This window comes from Ranitomeya imitator, chromosome 1 (assembly GCF_032444005.1).
Source record: "Ranitomeya imitator isolate aRanImi1 chromosome 1, aRanImi1.pri, whole genome shotgun sequence".
NCBI classification, from domain to species: Eukaryota; Metazoa; Chordata; class Amphibia; order Anura; family Dendrobatidae; genus Ranitomeya; species Ranitomeya imitator.
This window is the reverse complement of record NC_091282.1, coordinates 826,858,121-826,880,022: the sequence shown is the minus strand read 5'-3', so window position 1 is coordinate 826,880,022 and position 21,902 is coordinate 826,858,121.

The following is a 21,902-nucleotide window of genomic DNA, read 5'->3' as shown; positions in this document are numbered from 1 at the left end:
TACCCAGATAGATTAGCGAAATTAGGATTATTTAGTCTAGAAAAAAGACGACTGAGGGGCGATCTAATAACCATGTATAAGTATATAAGGGGACAATACAAATATCTCGCTGAGGATCTGTTTATACCAAGGAAGGTGACGGGCACAAGGGGGCATTCTTTGCGTCTGGAGGAGAGAAGGTTTTTCCACCAACATAGAAGAGGATTCTTTACTGTTAGGGCAGTGAGAATCTGGAATTGCTTGCCTGAGGAGGTGGTGATGGCGAACTCAGTCGAGGGGTTCAAGAGAGGCCTGGATGTCTTCCTGGAGCAGAACAATATTGTATCATACAATTATTAGGTTCTGTAGAAGGACGTAGATCTGGGTATTTATTATAATGGAATATAGGCTGAACTGGATGGACAAATGTCTTTTTTCGGCCTTACTAACTATGTTACTATGTTACTATGTTACTCCGCTTGCACTGTCTGTCTCCACAGAGCCTCTGCTACCTGTTACACAGTTATTCTGGGCTGCATCCGCACTATCTACGCTGGACCCGTCTAGTCCCGCCAGTCTGCCTGCCACTCTTCTGGACTACGCCAGTACTCCCGGTACCAGCTTCTACTCAAACACCCGGAATCTTCCGGTCAGCTCTGCAGCATTCGCTAACCCTGCTGGCCTGTCTGTTCCGCTGGGACAGCCGCCACAAGTACGGGGTCTAACTGAAGGTAGCACCCGTGTCCTCCAGGCATTCAATTCTGTCCCTGTTCGAGGGGACTTACTACGGGTGTCAGGGGCTCACACAGTAACACCCCCTTCGGAGCCCCCGGACCGTGGTCTAGTGGTTCCACATTTAACCTCAATAAATACGAATGTGAACTTCTACATCTGTGCCTCCATTTCCGTTCGTTACAGTTACTGACAGTGGGCTATGTGGAAATTAGTTTTATTCTTGTCTGTGACTCCGGGTGCATGATTTACAGGTCACTGAGGGATCAGTGACGTCCCATAAGCCCATAAAGATGAATAACCAATCAGAGCACCACATAACGATCCCCACACGGGGCCACCCCAAAGCACGAGAATCTCATTAACTGAGAACTGCAAATAAGGATTAATTAACAACCACAAGCCAGATTTCATCACCAATTTAATCAGTATAACAGGGCCAACCTGATAGTGTTTGTAGTTTACTGAGCACAATCCTGCTGACAGGCTCACTTTAAGAATAAGAAAATTAAGATTTTGGAGTGGCCTAGTCAAATTCCTGACCTTAATCTGATTGAGATATTGTGGCATAACCTTAAAAAGGCGGATCATTCTCGGAAACCCTTCAATGTGGCTGAATTATAACAATTCTGCAAGTAGACTGGGCCAAAATTCCTCCAGAGCATTGTAAAAGACTGATTGTCAGTTATCGCAAACACTTGATTGCCGTTTTTGCTGCTAAGGGTGGCCCAAACAATTAATAGGCTATGCGGCAATCACTTTTTCACAGAGGGCCCTGAAGGTTTGGATTTCTTTTTCCCTTACTAATAAATACCTTAATTTAAAAACTGCATTTTGTGCTTACTTGTGTTATCTTTGTCTAATATTTCAAATTGTTTGGTGACCTGAAACATCTAACTGTGACAAACATGCAAAAGAATAGGAAATCAGGAGGGGGCAAATACTTTTTCAGACAACTGTATGTAACAATGTAACTCCACTTACAATTTTGCTATTTTTCTGACAATAACACTGTAACGTGGAATAAAAAGTTAGGGATGTTGGGAGGAGAGAAAAACTAAATAACAATTGCAAACATTGGTTCCGGTGGGAAGGGGTTGAAAATTATATAAAGCCGAAAATACACACCAAATCAAAAACGGAGAAGGATTAGGCATGTTGGATGCTTCCCTCATTAAATAAATGACAAGTATGACCACCAGCCCTGTCAATTCTATTTAGTTAAATGCTCAAATTAAATTCCCTAATCTAATCTTAAGTACTTATTTGCATCAGCTTTTCTGATTACGACCTGGCAAGGATGAAGGGCATTCCAAATCTCCATGGTAACAGCAAGATTATTGCAAATGGTAATCTGGTAATCCTGGCATGCAAAAAAACACAACAAGACTGCTAAACAGCATGCACATCAAGTTTCCAGAAGTGTTACCTTAACAATCCCATGCTAAATTCAGCTATATGGTAAATTCTGTCATTTCATATACACTGTGTAACAAGGGCACTGCATTGGCCACACTGTAGTGATGGATTGCTTCTCGGGATACTATACAGATAGTTCAAAAGAGCAATACAGCAACCTAGAACATGCAAACAAGGGTACATGACTCAACTATGCATGGTCTATAAAGGCACGGATGACTGACCTCGTGGAGACCAAAACATCCAACACCGCGGAGACACCATCACGTGTTTCTCAACGCAGTGATCCAGAACACTGCCCCCAAATGGATGTTTTGGTCTCCACGAGGTCAATCATCCGTGCCTTTATAGACTTTCTACTAGGCACTGCTCCTGATAGCCAGTTTCCTACTCCACACTGATGAGGGGCAAAAACCCCGAAACAGCTGTTTGTGGATGGATACCATGCTTGGCATAGGTGGTTTTCCTTTATTGGATGCTGCCCTTCCCTTGGTTGTTCCTTCCCGCGGAAAGGCCTGGCTATTCACTGCCTGCGTTGAGAAACATGTGATGGTGTCTCCGCAGCTCCTCTACATGCATCAACTATGCATGGTAACATTGGAGTTGTGGAGAAGAATGGCAGCAGGTGCTCTGGACTGAGAACTTAACCCCTTTACCCCCAAGCCATTTTCTGTTTTTGCGTTTTCGTTTTTTGCTCTCCTTCCCAAAGCCATAACTTTTTTTATTTTTCCATCAATATGGCCATGTCAGGGCTTGTTTTTTATGGGACTAGTTGTACTTTTGAATAGCACCATTGATTTTACCATATCGTGTACTGGAAAAGGAGAAAAAAATTCAAGTGCTGTGAAATTGCAAAAAAAGTGCAATTCCACAATTGTTGCAGGTTTGTTTTTTTTTTACCATATTCAACAAATGCTAAAACTGACCTGCCATTATGATTCTCCAGGTCATTATGAGTTCATAGACACCAAACCTGTGTAGGTTCTTCTTATTTTTTGCGCGCCGAGCTGACTTTTTATTGACACCATTTTGGTGTAAATACAATATTTTGATCGCACGTTATTGCATTTTAATGCAATGATGTAGCGACCAAAAAAATGTAATTATGGAGTTTTGACCTTTTTTCTCATTACGCTATTTACCGATAGGATTCATTTTTTTATATATTGTGATGTAGCGATGTCCTTGCTGTGCAGTGAATAGGCAGTGACCCATATAAAGTTTAAGTATAAAGTCTTGTTTATTTCACAGCGTACTCACAAACCGGAAAAGTAAGCAAACAAGTCCTTCGGTATGCAGCCGGGAAAAATAACAACAGTCCACAAGCGTTGCCGTGAGCGTATTACACCCCCGTATACGCTGGGGTGTCAGGCTTTTCAGGCTCTGCCAGGCCCATGTGCTCCACACGGAAAGAGCTCCTCATAAGCCTCCTGCTAGGTCTGACTCCTGTTGTGAATTCTGTGGCCAAGCTCCCTCCTGTGGTCGAGAGTGGTACTTCGGCTGGTTCTGTCTATGAGCTTCCTTTGGTGGATGAGAGTGGTACTGCGGCTTCTGAGTTTCCTTCCTCAGGTGACGAGGTTAAGTCGTTAGGTGCTGCTCTATTTAACTCCACCTGGTGCTTTGATCCTGGCCTCCAGTCAATGTTCTAGTATTGGTCTTGCTTCCTCCTGGATCGTTCCTGTGGCCTGTCTATCCTGCATAAGCTAAGTTTTGCTTGTGTTATTTTTTCTTGCTATTTTTTTCTGTCCAGCTTGCTTTATTGGTTTTTCTTGCTTGCTGGAAGCTCTGAGACGCAGAGGGAGCACCTCCGTACCGTTAGTCGGTGCGGAGGGTCTTTTTGCCCCTCTGCGTGGTTGTTTGTAGGTTTTTGTGTTGACCTCAAAGCTATCTTTCCTATCCTCGGTCTATTCAGTAAGTCGGGCCTCACTTTGCTAAATCTATTTCATCTCTGTGTTTGTATTTTCATCTTACTCACAGTCATTATATGTGGGGGGCTGCCTTTTCCTTTGGGGAATTTCTCTGAGGCAAGGTAGGCTTATTTTTCTATCTTCAGGGCTAGTTAGTTTCTCAGGCTGTGCCGAGTTGCATAGGGAGCGTTAGGCGCAATCCACGGCTACCTCTAGTGTGGTGTGTTAGGATTAGGGATTGCGGTCAGCAGAGTTCCCACGTCTCAGAGCTCGTCCTTTGTTTTTGGTAATTCTCAGGTCACTTTGTGTGCTCTGAACTTCAATGTCCATTGTGGTTCTGAATTACCAGTTCATAACAGTACTGGAGGCCCAAATTACTAATGCTTCTCAATAGAGGGAAAAGAGAAGTTCTGAGACCATTTTTTTTTCTTTGCACTGTGTTCTGTCTTTCTTTTCCCCTTTACATCAGGGTGGTTCAGAACACAGGTGTGGACATGGACATTCAAGGTCTGTTCTCTTTGATGGATAATCTCGCTATAAATGTACAGAATATTCAAGATTTGGTGGTTCAGAATCCTATGTTAGAACCTAAGATTCCTATTCCTGAGTTATTTTCTGGAGATAGAGCAAAGTTTTTAAATTTTAAAAATAATTGTAAACTATTTCTGGCTTTGAAACCTCGCTCCTCTGGTGACCCAGTACAACAAGTTAAGATCATTATTTCTTTATTACGTGGCGACCCTCAAGACTGGGCATTTTCCCTTACGCCAGGAGATCCTGCATTATGTAATATTGATGCGTTTTTTCTGGCGCTCGGATTGCTGTACGACGAACCTAATTCAGTGGATCAGGCAGAGAAAAATTTGCTGGCTCTGTGTCAGGGTCAGAATGAGATAGAGATTTATTGTCAGAAGTTTAGAAAGTGGTCCGTGCTCACTCAATGGAATGAATGTGCGCTGGCAGCTATTTTCAGAAAATGTCTCTCTGAAGCCCTTAAGGATGTCATGGTGGGATTTCCTATGCCTGCTGGTCTGAATGAGTCTATGTCTTTGGCCATTCAGATCGGTCGACGCTTGCGCGAGCGTAAATCTGTGCACCATTTGGCGGTATTATCTGAGCATGAACCTGAGCCTATGCAGTGCGATAGGACTTTGACCAGAGCTGAAAGGCAAGAACACAGACGTCAGAATGGGCTGTGTTTCTACTGTGGTGATTCCACTCATGCTATCTCCGATTGTCCTAAGCGCACTAAGCGGTTCGCTAGGTCTTCCACCATTGGTACGGTACAGTCGAAATTTCTTTTGTCCGTTACTTTGATCTGCTCTTTGTCTTCCTATTCTGTCATGGCATTTGTGGATTCAGGCGCTGCCCTGAATTTGATGGACTTGGAGTTTGCTAGGCGCTGTGGGTTTGTCTTGGAGCCCTTGCAGTGTCCTATTCCATTCAGAGGAATTGATGCTTCGCCTTTGGCCAAGAATAAGCCTCAGTATTGGACCCAGCTGACCATGTGCATGGCTCCTGTGCACCAGGAGGATATTCGCTTTCTGGTGTTGCATAATCTGCATGATGTGGTCGTGTTGGGGTTGCCATGGCTACAAGTCCATAACCCAGTATTAGATTGGAAATCAATGTCTGTGTCCAGCTGGGGTTGTCAGGGGGTACATGGTGATGTTCCATCTCTGTCTATCTCATCATCCACCCCTTCTGAGGTCCCAGAGTTCTTGTCTGATTACCGGGATGTATTCGATGAGCCCAAGTCCAATGCCCTACCTCCGCATAGGGATTGTGATTGTGCTATCGATTTGATTCCTGGTAGTAAGTTTCCTAAGGGTCGACTGTTTAATTTATCTGTACCTGAGCACGCCGCTATGCGGAGTTACGTGAAGGAGTCTTTGGAGAAGGGTCATATTCGCCCGTCATCGTCGCCATTGGGAGCAGGGTTCTTTTTTGTGGCCAAGAAGGATGGTTCGCTGAGACCTTGTATTGATTACCGCCTTCTAAATAAAACTACGGTCAAATTTCAGTACCCCTTGCCGCTGCTGTCTGATTTGTTTGCTCGGATTAAGGGGGCTAGTTGGTTCACCAAGATAGATCTTCGTGGTGCGTATAATCTTGTGCGTATCAAACGGGGCGATGAATGGAAAACAGCATTTAATATGCCCGAAGGCCATTTTGAGTACCTGGTTATGCCATTCGGACTTTCTAATGCTCCATCAGTGTTTCAGTCCTTTATGCATGACATCTTCCGAGAGTACCTGGAAAAATTCCTGATTGTATACTTGGATGATATTTTGGTCTTCTCGGATGATTGGGAGTCTCATGTGAAGCAGGTCAGAATGGTGTTCCAGGTCCTGCGTGCTAATTCTTTGTTTGTGAAGGGGTCAAAGTGTCTCTTTGGTGTTCAGAAGATTTCATTTTTGGGGTTCATTTTTTCTCCTTCTACTATCGAGATGGACCCTGTTAAAGTTCAGGCCATTTATGATTGGACTCAGCCAACATCTCTGAAGAGTCTGCAGAAGTTCCTGGGCTTTGCTAATTTTTATCGTCGCTTCATCGCTAATTTTTCTAGCATTGCTAAAGCGTTGACTGATTTAACCAAGAAGGGTGCTGATGTGGTCAATTGGTCTTCTGCTGCTGTGGAAGCTTTTCAGGAGTTGAAGCGTCGTTTTTCTTCTGCCCCTGTGTTGTGCCAACCAGATGTTTCGCTTCCGTTCCAGGTCGAGGTTGATGCTTCCGAAATTGGAGCAGGGGCTGTTTTGTCGCAGAGAAGTTCTGATTGCTCGGTGATGAAACCATGCGCCTTTTTTTCCAGGAAATTTTCGCCTGCTGAGCGAAATTATGATGTTGGCAATCGAGAGTTGCTAGCCATGAAGTGGGCATTCGAGGAGTGGCATCATTGGCTTGAAGGAGCTAAGCATCGCGTGGTGGTCTTGACTGATCACAAAAACTTGACTTATCTCGAGTCTGCCAAACGGTTGAATCCTAGACAGGCTCGTTGGTATTTGTTTTTCTCCCGTTTTGACTTTGTGGTTTCGTACCTTCCGGGCTCTAAAAATGTGAAGGCGGATGCCCTGTCTAGGAGTTTTGTGCCCGATTCTCCGGGTTTGTCTGAGCCGGCGGGTATTCTCAAAGAGGGGGTTATTTTGTCTGCCATCTCCCCTGATTTGCGGCGGGTGCTGCAAAAATTTCAGGCTAATAGACCTGACCGTTGCCCAGCGGAGAAACTGTTTGTCCCTGATAGGTGGACGAATAAAGTTATCTCTGAGGTTCATTGTTCGGTGTTGGCTGGTCATCCTGGAATCTTTGGTACTAGAGATTTGGTGGCTAGATCCTTTTGGTGGCCGTCTCTGTCGCGGGATGTGCGTTCTTTTGTGCAGTCCTGTGGGATTTGTGCTCGGGCTAAGCCCTGCTGTTCTCGTGCCAGTGGGTTGCTTTTGCCCTTGCCGGTCCCGAAGAGGCCTTGGACACATATCTCTATGGATTTTATTTCGGATCTCCCCGTCTCTCAAAGAATGTCGGTCATTTGGGTGGTTTGTGATCGCTTCTCTAAGATGGTCCATTTGGTGCCCTTGTCTAAATTGCCTTCCTCCTCTGATTTGGTGCCGTTGTTTTTCCAGCATGTGGTTCGTTTACATGGCATTCCAGAGAACATCGTTTCTGACAGAGGTTCCCAGTTTGTTTTGTGGATTTGGGAACCTTTTGTGCTAGGATGGGCATTGATTTGTCTTTTTCCTCGGCTTTCCATCCTCAGACAAATGGCCAGACTGAACGAACCAATCAGACCTTGGAAACATATCTGAGATGTTTTGTTTCTGCTGATCAGGATGATTGGGTGTCCTTTTTGCCTTTGGCTGAGTTCGCCCTTAATAATCGGGCCAGCTCGGCTACTTTGGTTTCGCCGTTTTTCTGCAATTCTGGGTTCCACCCTCGTTTCTCTTCAGGGCAGGTTGAGTCTTCGGACTGTCCTGGTGTGGATACTGTGGTGGATAGGTTGCAGCAGATTTGGACTCATGTGGTGGACAATCTGACTTTGTCCCAGGAGAAGGCTCAACGTTTCGCTAACCGCAGGCGCTGTGTGGGTCCCCGACTTCGTGTTGGGGATTTGGTTTGGTTGTCATCTCGTTATATTCCTATGAAGGTTTCCTCTCCTACATTTAAGCCTCGTTTCATTGGTCCATATAGGATTTCTGAGGTTCTTAATCCTGTGTCTTTTCGTTTGACTCTTCCAGCTTCTTTTTCCATCCATAACGTGTTCCATAGGTCATTGTTGCGGAGATACGTGGCACCTGTGGTTCCATCTATTGATCCTCCTGCTCCGGTTTTGGTTGAAGGGGAATTGGAGTATATAGTGGAGAAGATTTTGGATTCTCGTGTTTCGAGACGGAAACTCCAGTATCTGGTTAAGTGGAAAGGTTATGGTCAGGAAGATAATTCCTGGGTCTTTGCCTCTGATGTCCATGCTGCCGATCTGGTTCGTGCCTTTCATGTGGCTCATCCTGGTCGGCCTGGGGGCTCTGGTGAGGGTTCGGTGACCCCTCCTCAAGGGGGGGGGTACTGTTGTGAATTCTGTGGCCAAGCTCCCTCCTGTGGTCGAGAGTGGTACTTCGGCTGGTTCTGTCTATGAGCTTCCTTTGGTGGATGAGAGTGGTACTGCGGCTTCTGAGTTTCCTTCCTCAGGTGACGAGGTTAAGTCGTTAGGTGCTGCTCTATTTAACTCCACCTGGTGCTTTGATCCTGGCCTCCAGTCAATGTTCTAGTATTGGTCTTGCTTCCTCCTGGATCGTTCCTGTGGCCTGTCTATCCTGCATAAGCTAAGTTTTGCTTGTGTTATTTTTTCTTGCTATTTTTTTCTGTCCAGCTTGCTTTATTGGTTTTTCTTGCTTGCTGGAAGCTCTGAGACGCAGAGGGAGCACCTCCGTACCGTTAGTCGGTGCGGAGGGTCTTTTTGCCCCTCTGCGTGGTTGTTTGTAGGTTTTTGTGTTGACCGCAAAGCTATCATTCCTATCCTCGGTCTATTCAGTAAGTCGGGCCTCACTTTGCTAAATCTATTTCATCTCTGTGTTTGTATTTTCATCTTACTCACAGTCATTATATGTGGGGGGCTGCCTTTTCCTTTGGGGAATTTCTCTGAGGCAAGGTAGGCTTATTTTTCTATCTTCAGGGCTAGTTAGTTTCTCAGGCTGTGCCGAGTTGCATAGGGAGCGTTAGGCGCAATCCACGGCTACCTCTAGTGTGGTGTGTTAGGATTAGGGATTGCGGTCAGCAGAGTTCCCACGTCTCAGAGCTCGTCCTTTGTTTTTGGTCATTGTCAGGTCACTTTGTGTGCTCTGAACTTCAATGTCCATTGTGGTTCTGAATTACCTGTTCATAACAGACTCCCAGACTAACACTGACACACACCCAAACTCTCTTGAAGGGTTTTTTTTTTCTATCCTCCAGATTCTATGGCCATGGGCCACTATAAGATCTGGGCTGGAGGAAACGGACCGGCCCCACTACCTTCCTGCAGTCCGTTTCAAAAATAAAAGCCAATACCAGGTTTTCCTGAATAATTTCTGGGTCAAATAACTTGAACCAGTTCACACTCACTTTTATTCTTCCCTGTGTCTCACAGGCAACCTGCTGTGAGCACAGGGCACTCCAGCGGATCTAATATGCTTCTAAGCACATCCTGGGGGATACATAGCGACCCTCGCATATGACACCGGTCACTGCCTTACAATATATATTGATAAATCGGGTGATTCTGGACTTGTTGATACCAAATATGTGTATTTTTTACTTTTTTAAATAGTTTTATTTTGAATGTGTCGATGGGGGTGATTAACTTTTATTTTTTAAATATTTTCAAGAACATTCTTTTTTTACTTTTCACTTGCTTCAAGAGTCTCCATGGGCGACTAGAAGTTGCACTTGTCCGATCACCTGTACTCACCCGGGAGGGGTCTCGGTGCGGCCCGGTCCGATGGGCGTCGCGGTCTGGGTCCAGCGCCTCCCATCTTCTTACAATGACGTCCTCTTCTTTGCTTCCTGCCGCGGCTCCGCAGGAGCCGTGACAGGAAGCAGAGGACGTCATTGTATGAAGATGGAAAGAGCTGGACCCGGACCGCCCCTGGGTGAGCATAATATAACTTGTTTTTCTTATCTTTCAGGTTACATCGGGGGCTTATCTACAGCATTACAGAATGCGGTAGACAAGCCCCTGATGGCGGTGGCCTTAGCTTATAGGCGAAAAATGGGGTGACAGATTCCCTTTAAGCAATAAAATCAACAAGACATCCGATTGGCTACAAATTCATTCTGCAGCACAACAACTTCTACAGAGCCCTGATCTCACCATCATCGTGTCTGTTTGGGATTACATGAAAAGACAGAAAGATTTTTGTAAACCTACATCCAAGGAAAATCTGTGGCCAGTTCTCCAAGATGTTTGGACCAACCTTCCTGCTGAATTCCTCCAAATCCTGCGTAAAAGTGTTTAGAATTCTATTTTGAAGTGGTCATAACAAATATTCTTGTGATTTACATTTCTCTTTCAGTTATTCACTTTGTGTTTTATTAATTGATAAAAATAAACTATTAATACTTCTATTTTTCAAAGCATTCTTACTGTGCAGCATTTTTTACACAACTGTGTAAAGCTTTTGCAGAGTACTGTATATTATATAACATGTAATTTATGCTTAATAGCAAACAGTATTCAAGAAAAAAATCTGGATTTACAGTGGGAAAAAAAGTATTTAGTCAGCCACCAATTGTGCAAGTTCTCCCACTTAAAAAGATGAGAGAGGCTTGTAATTGATATCAAAGGTAGACCGCAACTATGATAGTCAAAATGAGAAAACAAATCCAGAAAATCACCTTGTCTGATTTGGCAAGATTTATTTGGCAAATAATGGTGGAAAATAAGTATTTGGTCATTAACAAAAGTTCATCTCAATATTTTGTTATATATCCTTTTATGGCAATGACAGAGGTCAAACGTTTTCTGTGAGTCTTCACAAGGTTGGCACACACTGTTGGTGGTATGTTGGCCCATTCCTCCATGCAGATCTGCTCTAGAGCAGTGATGTTTTGGGCCTGTCGCTGGGCAACACGGACTTTCAACTTCCTCCAAAGATTTTCTATGGGGGTGAGATATGGAGACTGACTAGGCCACTCCAGGACCTTCATATTCTTGTTGCAAAGCCACTCTTTCGTTGCCCTAGAGGTGTGTTTGGGATCATTATCATGCTGAAAGTCCCATCCATGTTTCATCTTCAAAGCCCTTGCTGATGGTTTGCACTCAAAATCTCACGATACATGGCCCCATTCATTCTTTCAAGTACACGGATCAGTCGTCCTGGTCCCCAAACAGCCCCAAAGCCTGATGTTGCCACCCCCATGCTTCACAGTAGGTATGGTATTCTTTGGATGCAACTCAGCATTCTGTCTCCTCCAAACATGACGAGTTTTGTTTCTACCAAACAGTTCTACTTTGGTTTCATCAGACCATATGACATTATTCTCCCAATACTCTTCTGGATAATCCAAATGCTCTGTAGCAAACTTCAGACGGGCCCGAACATGTACTGGGGGTACATGTATTTGGATGGTGTGGGGGTGGCTGTTTTTATCAAGTAGTTTGCACCTGTGCCACCCCTAGCCTTTATCAGTGGAGACCTGCTGCATCCTGATAAGTGTGCATTTGTCATCAGACAGGGTTTTGGGAAGGCCGTATCTCATGGTATGTATTTTTTCTGAGTTTTTTCTATGTGAGCTGTTTTTTGATATTAGTGGTAGGACCCGCAATATTATGAGGACCCTTGACGTTGGGTTGCGGGCTTACTTTATTTTGGCCAAAATATTATACCAATACCTCCATATAGTGTATGTGTTTATCATATGCATACATTTTTTGCACTATATCATATCATTTTTTGTAGGATGTGGCCAGGCCTCTTTTTGTTGGTTAGTTTTTTGGGGGCGTCTGTCACTGTGTGCTGCATAATATAGTGCTGGGCAGCCTGCCTGTTAGGGACGTCATTAATAGGTTGCATGCCAGACACTGTGCACCACACTTATCAGTGTGACTGGCGTCCTATGCGAGTTATATCAATGGGCATTTTTTCTACTAGGCAGCCAACCCCTGCAATGTTTTGTTGGTGTGGGGGTGGCTATTTTTATCAAGTAGTTTGCACCTGTGCCGCCCGTAGCCTTTATCAGTGGAGGCCTGCTGCATCCTGATAAGTGTGCATTTGTCATCAGACAGGGTTTTAGGAAGGCCGTATCTCATGGTATGTATTTTTTCTGATTTTTTTCTATGTGAGCTGTTTTTTTGGCTTAAGCACGGGTACACATCTGGCACTGCAGAATCTGAGTCCCTGGCAACATAGTGTGTTAGCAGCCTCTTCCATAGAATATAATGCAGCCCCCCTCATATAGTATGATGCAGCCCCCCACAGAATATAATGTAGTCCCATCATAGAGTAGTATAATGCAGCCCAGTCACAGAATATAATGTAGACCCCCATAGAATATAGTGTAGCCCCTCAGAGTATAATGCAGCTCCCCATAGCATATAATGTAGCCTCCTCATAGGATATAATGCAGCCTCCTCATAGAATATAATGCAGCCCACTTCATATAGTATATTAGTAACAGTTATTATTTTGAAGGAAGACTTTAAGTCCATCTAGTTCAACCCATAGCCTAACCCAACATGCCCTAACATGTTGATCCAGAGGAAGGCAAAAAAAACCATGTGGCAAAGAGTAAGCTCCACATTGGGGGAAAAAATTCCTTCCCGACTCCACATACGGCAATCAGACTAGTTCCCTGGATCAACGCCCAATCAAGGAATCTAGTATATATAACCTGTAACATTATACTTTTCAAGAAAGGCATCCAGCCCCCTCTTAAATTTAAGTAATGAATCACTCATTACAACATCATACGGCAGAGAGTTCCATAGTCTCACTGCTCTTAGGCCATGTGCACACGTACAGGTTTTTTCGCATTTTTTTCACATTTTTTCACGCTAAAAACGCTATAAAAACTCATTAAAAATGCATACATTATGCAGTCTATCATTTAGAATGCATTCTGCATGTTTTGTGCACATGGATGCGTTTTTTTCCACGAAAAAAAACGCATCGCGGTAAAAAAATTAGCATGTTCATTATTTTTGCGGATTTTCTGCGTTTTTCCCGCAATTCTATGCATTTGGGAAAAAACGCACCAAAAACGCATCAAAATCGTGGTAAAATCGCGGTAAAAATGCATGCGGATTTCTGGCAGAAACGTCCGGTTTTTGTCAGGAAAATTTCTGCAAGAAATCCTGACGTGTGCACATACCCTGACAGTAAAGAATCTGCATCTGTGATTATGCTTAAACCTTCTTTCCTCCAGACGTAGAGGATGCCCCCTTGTCCCTGTCTCAGGTCTATGATTAAAAAGATCATCAGAAAGGTCTTTGTACTGTCCCCTCATATATTTATACATTAAAATAAGATCACCCCTTAGCCTTCGTTTTTCCAAACTAAATAGCCCCAAGTGTAATAACCTATCTTGGTATTGCAGACCCCCCAGTCCTCTGATAACCTTGGTCGCTCTTCTCTGCACCCGCTCTAGTTCAGCTATGTCTTTTTTATACACCGGAGACCAGAACTGTGCACAGTATTCTAAGTGTGGTCCAACTAGTGACTTGTATAGAGGTAAAATTATGTTCTCCTCATGAACATCTATGCCTCTTTTAATGCATCCCATTATTTTATTTGCCTTTGTAGCAGCTGCCTGACACTGGCCACTAAATGTGAGTTTGTCATCCACCCAGGTCTTTTTCATTGACGGTTTTGCCCAGAGTTTTAGAATTAAGCACATAATTATACATCTTATTACTTCCCCCCAGGTGCATGACCTTACATTTATCCCCATTAAAGCTCATTTTCCATTTATCAGCCCAAGCTTCTAGTTTACATAAATCATCCTGTAATATAAAATTGTCCTCCCCTGTATTGATTACCCTGCAGAGTTTAGTGTCATCTGTAAATATTGAAATTCTACTCTGAATGCCCCCTACAAGGTCATTAATAAATATGTTAAAAAGAAGAGGGCCCAATACTGACCCCTGTGGTACCCCACTGCTAACCGCTACCCAGTTCGAGTGTGCTCCATTAATAACCACCCTTTGTTTCCTATCCCTGAGCCAGCTCTTAACCCACTTACACATATTTTCCCCTATCCCCATTATTCTCATTTTATGTATCAACCTTTTGTGTGGCACCGTATCAAAAGCTTTTGAAAAGTCCATATACACTACGTCCACTGGGTTCCCTTGGTCCAGTCCGGAACTTACCTCTTCATAGAAGCTGATCAAATTAGTCTGACATGAACGGTCCCTAGTAAACCCGTGCTGATACTGGGTCATGAGGTTATTCCTCTTCAGATAATCCAGTATAGCATCCCTTAGAATGCCCTCCAGGATTTTACCCACAGTAGAGGTTAAGCTTACTGGCCGATAATTTCCGAGTTCAGTTTTTGTCCCCTTTTTGAATATTGGCACCACATTTGCTATACGCCAGTCCTGTGGTACAGACCCTGTTATTATGGAGTCTTTAAAGATTAAAAATAATGGTCTATCAATGACTGTACTTAATTCCTGCAGTACTCGGGGGTGTATCCCATCCGGGCCTGGAGATTTGTCAATTTTAGTGATTTTTAGACGCCGACGTACCTCCCGCTGGGTTAAGCAGGTGACATTTAATTGGGAATTTTTATCACTAGACATTTTGTCTGCCATGGGATTTTCTTGTGTAAATACTGATGAAAAAAAGTCATTTAGCATATTGGCTTTTTCGTCATCCTCATCCACCATTTCACCCAGACTATTTTTAAGGGGGCCAACACTATCATTTTTTAGTTTCTTACTATTTACGTAGTAAAAGAATATTTTGGGACTATTTTTACTCTCCCTGGCAATGAGTCTCTCTGTCTCAATCTTTGCTGCCTTGATTTGCTTTTTACAGAATTTATTTAATTTTCTGTATTTATTTAATGACTCATCACTACCTACTTCCTTTAATTATCTAATTGCTTTCTTTTTTGTGCCCCTTACAGCTCTATTTAGCCATATTGGTTTCCTCCTATTTCTAGTATGTTTGTTCCCATATGGTACAACCCCTGGCAAAAATTATGGAATCACCGGCCTTGGAGGATGTTCATTCAGTTGTTTAATTTTGTAGAAAAAAAGCAGATCACAGACATAGCACAAAACTAAAGTAATTTCAAATGGCAACTTTCTGGCTTTAAGAAACACTAAAAGAAATCAAGAACAAAAAATATGGTAGTCGGTAATGATTACTTTTTTAACCAAGCATAGGGAAAAAATTATGGAAACACTCAGGGTATATGCACACGTCCGGATTTCTTGCAGAAATTTCCTGAAGAAAGCCGGAAATTTTCTGCAAGAAATCCGCATTTTTGTTTTGCGTTTTTTTTCGTGTTTTTCTTAGCATTTTGCAAGCATAATTAGCTTGCAGAATGCTAAAGTTTTCCAAGCGATCTGTAGCATCGCTTGGAAAACTGACTGACAGGTTGGTCACACTTGTCAAATATAGTGTTTGACAAGTGTGACCAACTTTTTACTATAGTCAAACATAGTGTTTGACAAGTGTGACCAACTTTTTGCTATAGATGCTGCCTATGCCGCATCTATAGTGAAAGATAGAATGTTTAAAAATAATAAAAAAAAATAAAAAAAATGGTTATACTCACCCTGCAAACAGCCGATCTCCTCAGCGGCATCCATTCCTATAGATGGTGTGTGTGTGCAGGACCTTCGATGACGTCGCGGTCACGTGAGCGGTCACGCGACCAATCACAGGACCGCGACATCATCATAGGTCCTTCACACAGACCATCTATAGGAACAGAAGCTGCAGCATGCAGCGCAGAGAGGCGGGAAGACACCGGGGCCATCAGAGGGTAAGTATATGACTATTTTTTATTTTAATTCTTTTTTTTTTTTACTAATTATATGGTGCCCAGTCCGTGGAGGAGAGTCTCCTCTCCTCCACACTGGGTACCAACTGCACATAATCTGCTTACTTCCCACATGGTGTGCACAGCCCCATGCGGAAAGTAAGTAGATCAATGCACTCCTAGGTGTGCGGAATCCCCGCAATTCCGCATTTTTAATGAACATGTTGTTTTTTCCGCAATGCGATTTTTTCGCTGAAAAAAAAGCAACATTTGCACTAGAAATGTGGAATACACTGTAATTAATAGGAGGCATATGTAAGCGGTTTTTTTGCGTTTTTATCACGTTTTTATAGTGAAAAAACGCAAAAAAATCCTGAACGTGTGCACATGGCCTTAATTCTGAGGAAAAATTATGGAATCATGAAAAACAAATAAACAAAAAAAAACCCTCCAAAACATCACTAGTATTTTGTTGCACCACCTCTGGCTTTTATAACAGCTTGCAGTCTCTGAGGCATGGACTTAATGAATGTCAAACAGTACTCTTCATCAATCTGGCTCCAACTTTCTCTGAATTTTGTTGCCAGATCAGCTTTGCAGGTTGGAGCCTTGTCATGGACCATTTTCTTCAACTTCTACCAAAGTTTTTCAATTGGATTGAGATCCGAACTGTTTGCAGGCCATGACATTGACCTTATGTGTTTTATTTCAAGCAATGTTTTCAGTTTTTGCTCTATGGCAGGATGCATCATCATCTTGAAAAATGATTTCATCATCCCCAAACATCCTTTCAATTGATGGGATAAGAAAAGTGTCCAAAATATCAACATAAACTTGTGCATTTATTGAAGATGTAATGACAGCCATCTCCCCAGTGCCTTTACCTGACATGCAGCCCCATATCATCAATGACTGTGGAAATTTGCATGTTCTCTTCAGGCAGTCATCTTTATAAATCTCATTGGAACGGCACCAAACAAAAGTTCCAGCATCATCACCTTGCCCCATGCAGATTCGTGATTTATCACTAAATATGACTTTCATCCAGTCATCCACAGTCCACGATTGCTTTTCCTTAGCCCATTGTAACCTTGTATTTTCTGTTTAGGTGTTAATGATGGCTTTCATTTAGCTTTTCTGTATGTAAATCCCATTTCCTTTAGGCGGTTTCTTTCAGTTTGGTCACAGACGTTGACTCCAGTTTCCACTCATTTGTTCTTCATTTGTTCCTCATTTGTTTTGTTGAGCATTTCCTGTTTTGGAGACATATTGCTTTAAGTTTCCGGTCTTGACGCTTTGATGTCTTCCTTGGTCTACCAGTATGTTTGCCTTTAACAACTTTCCCATGTTGTTTGTATTTGTCCACATTTTAGACACAGCTGACTGTGAACAACCACCATCTTTTGCAACATTGGGTGATGATTTTCCCTCTTTTAGGAGTTTGATAATCCTCTCCTTTGTTTCAATTGACATCTCTGTTGTTGGAGCCATGATTCATGTCAGTCAACTTGGTGCAACAGCTCTCCAAGGTGTGATCCCTCCTTTTTAGATGCAGACTAACGAGCAGATTTAATTTGATGCAGATGTTATTTTTTGGGTAGGAAAATTTACAGTGTGATTCCAAAATTTTTTCCTCAGAATTGAGTGATTCCATAATTTTTTCCCTATGCTTGGTTAAAAAAAGTAACCATTACGGACTACCACAATTTTTGTTCTTGATTTCTTTTAGTGTCAGAAAGCCAGAAAGTTGCCATTTGAAATTACTTTAGTTTTGTGCCTTGTCTGTGATCTGCTTTTTTTCTACAAAATTAAACAACTGAATGAACATCCCCAAAGATCTGTGATTCCAGAATTTTTGCCAGGGGTTGTATATATTGTGCACAGGTTCTATCCAGGATGCTAAAAAACGTCTCCCATTTTCTTTGTGTATTTTTATGTCTCAGGATATAGTCCCAGTTAATTGCACCAAGATCATCTCTCATCCGTTGGAAATTTGCCCTCCTGAAATTTAGTGTCCTTGTAACCCATCTACTACACATCTTATTGAAGGATACATGAAAACTTATTATTTTGTAATCACTATTCCCCAAGTGACCCCCAACCCTTATATTTGCTATGTGGTCTGGCCTCTTGGTTAATATTAGGTCTAGCAGTGCCCCCCTTCTTGATGGGTCCTGAACCAGTTGTGAAAGGTAATTGTCTCTCATAGTTGTCAAAAAACGATTACCTTTGCTGGAACTGCAGGTTTCTGTTCCCAATCTATTTCAGGGTAGTTGAAGTCCCCCATAATAATGACTTCTCCTTGAGTCGCAGCTTCATCTATTTGCTTTACGAGGATATTCTCCGTTGCTTCCATTATTTTTGGAGAATTATAACAAACCCCTATCAGTAATTTATTATTTTTTCCTCCTCCCCTTATCTCCACCCACAGGGACTCTACATTTTCATTAAATTTACCTATATTATCACGCAGAATGGGTTTTAAGGATGATTTTACATATAGACACACACCTCCCCCTCGCTTATCCGTTTGTCATTCCTGAACAGACTATAGCCCTGCAAGTTAACAGCCCAGTCATGGCTCTCATCCAGCCATGTCTCAGATATCCCCACCATGTCATAAAAATGCTCCAACAACATTAATTCTAATTCGTCCATTTTGTTGGCGAGGCTTCTGGCATTAGTATACATAGATTTTATGTATCTCTCTGTACCTCTATTCTTTCTTAAATTATTAACTGTTCTAACCCCACCCCCCATGCCACCGCCACCCCCAACTTCCTTATTTGTGCCCAGGTCTCTATCTGCATTATCTTCACCACCTATAAAATGAATACCCTCCCCCCCAAGTCCTAGTTTAAACACTCCTCCAACCTTCCAGCCATTTTCTTCCCAGCACAGCTGCACCTTCCCCATTGAGGTGCAGCCCATCCCTAGCGTAGAATCTGTAGCCAACTGAGAAGTCGGCCCAGTTCTGCGGGACCCCAAACTCCTCCTTCCTACACCAATTCTTAATCCACTTATTAACCTCCCTAATCTTCTGTTGCCTCTCTGGCGTGGCACGTGGTACAGGCAGTATTTCAGAGAATACCACCTTGGAGGTCCTTGCTTTCAGCTTGCAGCCTAATGAAATCATCTTTAAGGAGCTTCCACCTACCTCTAACTTTGTCATTTGTGCCAATGTGCACCATGACCGCTGGGTCCTCACCAGCCCCTCCCAGTAATTTGTCCACCCGATCAGCGATGTGTCGGACTCGAGCGCCAGGTAGGCAGCACACCGTTCAACGATTCCTGTCTTTGTGACAGATTGCCCTATCTGTTCCCCTAATAATTGAGTCCCCCACTACCAGCACCTGTCTGGCCTGCCCTGCTCTCCTATTTCCCTCCTTACTGGAGCAGTCACTCCTCCGGCTTTCAGAGGACATGCCTGGCTGCAGCAGTGCTACCCCTGTACTGGCACCCCCCTCATCTGCCAACTTAGCAAACTTATTGGGGTGTGCCAGATCAGGACTAGCCTCCCTGGCATTCTTCCCTCTACCCGGCCTACTCACTGTCACCCAGCTTGCTGCTCCACTGTCCTGCAGCTCCATCCTACCATCCCCCCCCATCTATCCCATTGAGCGTCTGCTCAGTGAGCAGAAGACTCCTTTCCATATGGACCTCAGTGTTGCCAGCTGCACATTTAGGCTATGTGCACACGATGCGGATCCGCAGCAGTTTCCCATGCGTTTACAGTACAATGTAAACGTATGGGAAACCAAAAACGCAGTGCACATGCTGCAGAAAAAAATGCGAGGAAACGCAGCGGTTTACATTCCGCAGGATGTCACTTCTTTGTGCGGATTCCACAGCGGATTTACAACTGCTCTTATGGAAAACCGCAGTTGTAAATCCGCAGTGGAAACCGTGATAAATCCGCGGTAATTCTGCGATAAATCCGCCGCGGTTTTCCACTGTGAATTTATCAAATCTGCTGGAATCCGCTGCGGAAAAATCTGCAGTGGACCCAGACATCGTGGGCACATAGCCTGAGATCCAGAATCTGGTTTTCCAAATGCACAACGTGCTCACATCTCGCACAGCAGTATGCACCCTCAACCGGCTGCTCAAGGACTGCATACATGTGGCAAGATGTGCACTGGATGGCATTAACAATAGTGGAGCACATTTTCTAATGGGGATTGCACCAGACAGAACCGTTAAACAAAAAAAAAATAAATGCAAAGTATCAATAAAATACAGACAGTAATTCCTCCCTTGGAAATTCCCTGAATCCAAAGTCACTATATCACAGGTTACACTTACCACCGTTCACACTTACGCTCAGGTCACACTCATCTCGTTCACACTCGCTAAGCTGAAGATTTAAAGAGATTTTTTTTCCTTTCTCTTTCCCCTCAGCAGCAATCCACCTTGCTGTTCAATGCACTTCCAAAAAAGAGTATTGCAGCCCCCCATGAAATATATTGCAGCCCCCCTTATAGAATATAATACAGCCCTCCTTAAAATATAATACAGCCCCCTCCCATAGAATATAATCCAGCCCCAGAGTCTTAGGCCGGCTTCACACTCAGCGTATGAAAATACGGTCCGTATATTACGGCCGTAATACGCTGAAATGTCCCGAAAATAGTGGTCTGTAGCTCCTCCGTAGGCAGGGTGTGTCAGCGTTTTTTGCGCATGGCATCCTCCGTATGTAATCCGTATGGCATCCGTACTGCGTGGTTTTCTCGCAGGCTTGCAAAACCAACATACCGCTATAGAAGTGATCCATGTGTCCCAAAAAGAAAAAAAATATATATATACTGTCTATTGTGAGGCAGTGACCGGTGTCATATGCGAGGGTCGCTATGTGTCCCCCAGGATGTGCTTAGAAGCATATTAGATCCGCTGGAGTGCCCTGTGCTCACAGCAGGTTGCCTGTGAGACACAGGGAAGAATAAAAGTAAGTGTGAACTGGGTCAAGTTATTTGTCCCAGAATTTATTCAGGAAAACCTGGGCTTTTATTTTGAAACGGACTGCAGGATGGTAGTGGGGCCGGTCCGTTTCCTCCAGCCCAGATCTTATAGTGGCCCATGGCCATAGAATCTGGAGGATAGAAAAAAACCCCCAGCAAGAGAGTTTGGGTGTGTCAGTCTGGTCTGGGAGTCAGACCTAGGAGGAGGCTTGTGCAGAGCTCCTTCCGTGTGGAGAAACACGGGCCAGGCAGAGCCTGAAAAGCCAGACACCCCAGCGTACATGGGGGTGTAATACGCTCACGGCAGCGGACTGTGGACTGTTGTTATTTTTCCCGGCTGCATACCGAAGGACTTGTTTGTTTTCTTTTCCGGTTTGTGAGTATGCTGTGAAATAAACAGAACTTTGTTTGAACTTTATATGGGTCACTGCCTATTCACTGCACAGCAAGGACATCGCTACATCGCAATTGGTTGGAGAATGCGGAGCAGTGTGAATTAAGGCATACCCCAACGCCATTTGCATGTCTGTTATTAAGCCTGCTACATTGCAATTCAGGCCTACAGACAAAATGGAGGAGATCCTGAGGCAGCTAGTCCTCACACAGCAACAACAGCAACAAACTAATAATCTGTTGCTGCAGCAAATTACAGCCCTGCGAGAGGCACCTCCAGCACCGACCCCAGAACGTCGCGATGCCCGTGACAAGGTCCGCTCCGCTTTGAGGAAATTGAGTCCGGAAGATGACGTGGAAGCTTTCCTCACTGTCTATGAGCGCACGGCAGAACGGGAGAATCTGCCAGCAGCACAGTGGGCTGAAGTTGTGGCTCCGTTCTTGAGGGGTGATGCGCTAAAGGCCTACTTTGACCTCAGTCGGGAGGATGCCCAGGACTATTCCAAGTTAAAAGGTGAGATCCTTGCCCGACTGGGGGTTAATACTTATGTGA